Source organism: Nomascus leucogenys, chromosome 4 (assembly GCF_006542625.1).
Source record: "Nomascus leucogenys isolate Asia chromosome 4, Asia_NLE_v1, whole genome shotgun sequence".
Taxonomy (NCBI): Eukaryota; Metazoa; Chordata; class Mammalia; order Primates; family Hylobatidae; genus Nomascus; species Nomascus leucogenys.
This window is the reverse complement of record NC_044384.1, coordinates 108,708,535-108,714,534: the sequence shown is the minus strand read 5'-3', so window position 1 is coordinate 108,714,534 and position 6,000 is coordinate 108,708,535. Positions and strand designations below refer to the sequence as shown.

Below are 6,000 nucleotides of genomic sequence, written 5' to 3'. Positions count from 1 at the left end.
AGATCACATGAGCCTGGGAGGTCAAGGCTGCAGTGAGCCAAGATTGTGCCACTGCACTCAGCCTAGGCCACAGAGTGAGACCCTGTCTCAAAAAAGAAAAGACAAAAACAAAACAAAAACAAGAGAAAAACATTATTAATTTACTGTATTTGATCAAGGTTTGTTTTGTTTGTTTGTTTTTGAGACAGAGTCTTGCTCTGTCGCCAGGCTGGAGTGGAGTGGCGTGATCTTGTCTCACTGCAGCCTCCGCCTTCTGGGTTCAAGCAATTCTCCTGCCTCAGCCTCCCAAGTACCTGGGACTACAGGTGTGTGCCACCATGCCTGGCTAATTTGTTGTATTTTAGTAGAGACGGGGTTTCACCACGTTGCGCCAGGATGGTCTTGATCTCCTGACTTCATGATCTGCCTTCCTCAGCCTCCTATTGATCAAGGTTTTACATGATGCAGGAGCCTTCAGAATGAAGACCCAAAGATACAGGTGACTCTGATTATATGCTTAGGTTTGATGAAACAGGGACAGTCGTGTAGAAATGTGATTGGACAACAAAGGATATGAGCTAATGGTAATAGAAAACCTAGCAAGACCTGTCTGTTCAGATTCTTGAACTTTCTTTCGATTGTAGCATTTCTCCTTTCACGATACAATACAGGATCCTTTCTGGAGTGGAGGTCTTATGAGCTGCTATCGAACAAGGTAGGTGAGAGAATTTCTTTATGGCCAATTCTTAGACAAAAAGTGGGGGAAGCGGTTGGGCGCAGTGGCTCACACCTGTAATCCTAGCACTTTGGGAGGCCGAGGCAGGTGGATCACGAGCTCAGGAGTTTGAGACCAGCCTGACTAACGTGGTGAAGCCCCATCTCTACTAAAAATACAAAAATTAGCCAGGCGTGGTGGCGTGCACTTGTAATCTCAGCTACTCAGGAGGCTAAGGCAGGAGAATCAAGTGAACCTGGCAGGCAGAGGTTGCAGTGAGCGAAGATTGTGCCACTGTACTCCAGCCTGGGCAACAAAGCTAGACTCCGTCTCAAAAAAAAAAAAAAGTTAGGGAAGCTTAGAGGTTCTGGTTTCTGTAATCAGCCTTGGGGAAGAGGAATTCTATTTTCTATGACTTGCTTCAGGAGAGAATGAGGGTATGAGAGATAGACAGGAAGGTAAGACAGATTGGTTAGAAACTTTGCTTCTGAGGCCTTCACTTTGGGGTATCATTTTCTGAGCCCCAACAGCAGGAAAGAATAAGTAATAGGAAATTAGAAAACAGTATTGACATAGTTATTTCCTGAATTCTAAAGTGATCCATCATTTAAAAAATAACATTTTATTGGAATTAGTTGCAGAATATCTTTCAGTCTGTTGGTAATGTGACTGAGTTGCAGAATATCTTTCAATCTGTTGGTAATGTGATTGGAATGATGAGTTAGGAATCAACTAACCATTTCAAACAAATTAACTTTTTGTTGAAATTGTTTAAAAATTGTATTGATAAACTGATGTGGGATATGATAAGATTTCTCTTCAAATAATCTGATCAATCTTTTATTCTTTAATTCATAGTACCCCCCCCCCCAATTTTTCTCCTTTTTCTCCTTTTTTCCTCTTTGCCTTTGTTAAATGCCCAGGCACGCCACAATACCAAGTGTTATCAATACCAACTTACATTCCTTTCCTTATTTAAAAAAAAGACTAACTTTCTAGCTCATTACAAGCACCGCTTCCCCTTTCCCTCCACTTTTTCTTTTACATGCTCACTCTATCTGAAAAAAATCAAATGTTTAGCCAACCAAAATTAGTTTAAATTGTACGACCCGACCACAGCCAATAAAAAAAGAATACAAAGGCAAGACTTGCTTCAAAAATAAAGGCCCTCGTGCCCCTCTGTTCAAGTGTGCTCTCGTGGCAACTGGCCAGAGAGACACCCCTCTGCGCAAAAGTACAATTCCTTCATTAAAAATCCTTTGTTCGAGTGTTCAATTTCCTTAAAATTGTAAGCGTGATTCCTAACACCAACTTCATTTCCTCATTCCTTTTTTTTTTTTTTTTCTCTTTTGAGACAGAGTCTCGCTCTGTTGCCCAGGCTGGAATGCAGTGGTGCAACCTTGGCTCACTGCAGCCTCCACCTCCCAGGCTCAAGCGATTCATGTGAGTAGCCGGGATTACAGGCATCTGCCACCACACCGGGCTAACTTTTGTATATTTAGTAGAGATGGGGTTTTACCATGTTGGCCAGGCTGGTCTTGAACTCCTGACCTCAAGTGATCTGCCCATCTCAGCCTCCCAAAGTGCCGGGATTACAGGTGTGAGCCACAATGGCAGGCCCTCATTTCCTCATTATTTTGAAACAAGGCACATACATTTTCTGTAGGGAAAAGAAAGATCAGACTGTTACTGTGTCTATGTAGAAAAGGAAGACATAAGAAACTCCATTTTTATCTATACTAAGAAAAATTGTTTTGCCTTGAGATGCTGTTAATCTGTAACTTTAGCCCCAACCCTGTGCTCACAGAAATATGTGCTGAATGGAATCAAGGTTTAAGGGATCTAGGGCTGTGCAGGATGTGCCTTGTTAACACTATGTTTACAGGCTGTATTCTTGGTAAAAGTCATCACCATTCTCCATTCTCGATTAACCAGGGGCATAACGAACTGCGGAAAGCCACAGGGACCTCTGCCCAAGAAAGCCTGGGTATTGTCCAAGGTTTCCCCCAACTGACACTGCCTGAGATATGGCCTTGTGGGAAGGGAAAGACCCAGCCGTCCCCCCAGCCCGACACCCGTAAATGGTCTGTGCTGAGGAGGATTAGTAAAAGAGGAAGGCTTCTTGCGGTTGAGATAAGAGGAAGGCCTCCATCTCCTGCGTGTCCCTGGGAACGGAATGTCTCCGTGTAAAACCTGATCGTACATTCCTTCTATTCTGAGATAGGAGAAAAGCGCCCTGTGGCTGGAGGCAAGATATGCTGGTGGCAATGCTGCTCTGTTACTCTTTGCTACACTGAGATGTTTGGGTGGAGAGAAGCATAAATCTGGCCTACGTGTACATCCGGGCACAGTACCTTCCCTTGAACTTATTTGTGACACAGATTCCTTTGCTCACATGTTTTCCTGCTGACCTTCTCCCCATTATCACCCTGTTCTCCTGCCACATTCCCCTAGCCGAGACAGTGAAAATAGTAATCAATAAATGCTGAGGAACTCAGAGACCGGGGCCTGTGCGGGTCCTCCGTATGCTGAGCGCCAGTCCCCTGAGACCACTGTTCTTTCTCTACTTTGTCTCTGTGTCTTATTTCTTTTCTCAGTCTCTCGTTCCACCTGACGAGAAATACCCAGAGGTGTGGAGGGGCTGGCCCCCTTCAGTTTTCTTTCCCTCAGGGTTGTATGGTGCATAACGGCCCTTGTTTGGCTAGGAGTATTGTAATGGGACTGCATTTGTTGTGCCAAGCCCTTATTGAAACTAATGGGATGGATACAATTTGTTTCCTAGATAGTCATACCTTCTAATATTGCTTTATGACAGAGACAAAGTATAAATGTTTAGGAAAGGTTTAAAACAATGCATTCTAAATTTTTTTCTAAAGATTGAGTCTCAGTGTTAGATAGTAAAAGGGGCCTTAAAGCTCATCTAGTGCATTTCCTTTCTTTTAATGAAAATACAGTTTTTGAGAATGTAAGTGGATGTTTTAGATGACACACTTACAGGCAGAATCTGAATAACTCTGCCTTCCTGAGAACTAGCCCAGTGCTCTGTTTGCTTGCTTACCTCTCCAGGTCATGGAATCAGACCTCTTAGTATTCCATGAAGCTTAAAACTGAAAACCTTTAATAAAGGTGATTGGGCAATTTTCAGCCTTTTTTTTTTTTTTTTTTGAGATGGAGTCTGACTCTGTTGCTCAGGCTGGAGTGCAGTGGCATAATCTCAGCTGACTTCAACCTCTGCCTCCCAGGCTCAAGTGATCCTCTTGCCTCAGCCTGCTGAGTAGCTGGGACTGCAGGCATGTGCCACCACATCTGGCTAATTTTTTTGTATTTTTAGTAGAGACAGGGTTTCACCTTTTCGACCAAGCTGGTCTCAAAGTCCTGACCTCAAGTGATCCACCCGCCTCGGCCTCCCAAAGTGCTGGGATTACAGGCGTGAGCCACTATGCCCGGCCTTCAGCTTTCTTTTGGTTCTAATCATATATGTGGTAAAGTGATTGATTTAGACAGTTATGTAATGTGAACAATGCTGTTAATGTTATTGAATTTGATTAAAATAAAGCTCCATAATTTATTTTATTTTATTTAGCATTAGGGCCTTTGGGACAAAATATGAATAATGAAAGCAAGATAATTTGCAAATAAGAATTAGTCCAAGAGCTATAGTATGTTTTGGGTTTGTTTTTGGGTTTGATTTTGATCTGTTTTTAAATAAGTAAGTTATAGTATCTAATATTAACTTAAAATCTTGGTTCAGTTTGCCCTACATCATCTGTTCTAAAAATATATGTATTAGTCTGTTCTCGCAATGCTAGAAAGAACTACCTGAGACTGGGTAATTTATAAAGAAAAGAAGTTTAATTGACTCACAGTTCTGCAAGTTGTATAGGAAGCATGGCTAAGGAGGCCTCAGGAAACTTAACAATCATGGTGGAAGATGAAGGGGAAGCAAACCTGTCTTATATGGTGGGATCAGGAGAAAGCAAGTGAAGGAAGAAGTGCTACACACTTTTAAACAACCAGGTCTTGTGAGAACTCACTATAAGAGAACAGCAAGGAGAAAGTCCACCCCCATGATCTAATCACCTCCCACCAGGCCCCTCCTCCAACACTGAGAATGACAATTTGACTTGAGATTTGGGTGGGGACACAAACCATATCATACAAATTCAAGAATTTGTAACTTGGTACAATGTGCCTTTATTATTTTCTGCACCATGTACATACTTCACTGTTTCACAGCATAAAGACTGATAACTGCCATATTTATTAGGAAGTTGTGTTTTGTTTTTCAAGCTCTGTTGAGGAATAGATGGAATTTGTTCCACAGTGAGCTGTTTTTAAGTTTTTGCAATATCATTAGTGACCCCAGTCTCATTCTGGGAAACTTGAATTCTCCTTGCAAATTCTAAGAAGTTCACACTTTACCCAAGCTTAATGTAATAACGAGAGACAACATGTGTTTATGCCTAGTTATTTGAGGTGTTGTTGCCTATTTGTGGGAGAAATTCTCTCTTTCTGATTAGTATGCAGAAACTAAAATCTTGGTGAATAATGGTGATAAATATCTGAAACATAATCAGATGATTCGGTCAATTTTTGGTGAAGAATATTCTGCTACACTTTATACCATATCATGTTACAAGAAAATGACAATGACACACTTACATCTTTCATAATACAGACATTATAATTGGTAACAAATATGCAACATCTATTATTCCATTCTTTGTATTGGGCGTCATTTTGAAGTATAATTGATGCAGAAGACTTAACACATTATTTGGGTTTTCAGGTATTAAACCAACTCACCTGTAATTTATAGAAAGAAAGGCAGCACAACAAGTGTCTGCCAGCTTTGCTATTTTCCCCTCTTCAGAGAGCCTCTGTGACTTTTCATGGTGCAAATAGCTGTCTACACATGATCGTATCTTACATAGGAGAAACAGGCTTCTAAATTCAGATGTCTGTTTATGCTGAGGCCCAACTAAAAGCTGCATTACCTTGTTGTTGACATCCTTTTTAAGTACTGTGTGATCTTTGTCGAACTTTGTTTAAACAAAGGTTAAACCTTTTGAGAAAATTGGTAATAATTATCGGTGTTTTTATACCAGATTTGGGAGTCACCATCAGCAATTATTGAATACGTACATTGTGCCAAGTACTTGTACTAGATTCTGAAGTTAAAGACTCAGTCCCTGCCATGAAATAATTTATAATCTTAAGTAGGTAGAAGGAACAAGTATATAGAAATAACAAAGACAGTCTATAAGTACTTTGAATGAAATTTCAGGTAGATATCACAGTAAGTG

General features: G+C 41.0%; 1 protein-coding gene across 1 annotated transcript in view; it reads left to right on the top strand.

Annotated features, from left to right (window-relative positions):
• Positions 1–641: 641 nt before the first annotated feature.
• Positions 642–6,000, top strand: part of ACKR2 (atypical chemokine receptor 2) — a 56,170-nt gene continuing 50,811 nt past the window's right edge. The window contains exon 1 of the mRNA XM_003256922.4: positions 642–698. The gene's annotated coding sequence lies outside the window, so the exon portion shown is untranslated. The remainder of the gene's footprint in view (positions 699–6,000) is intronic.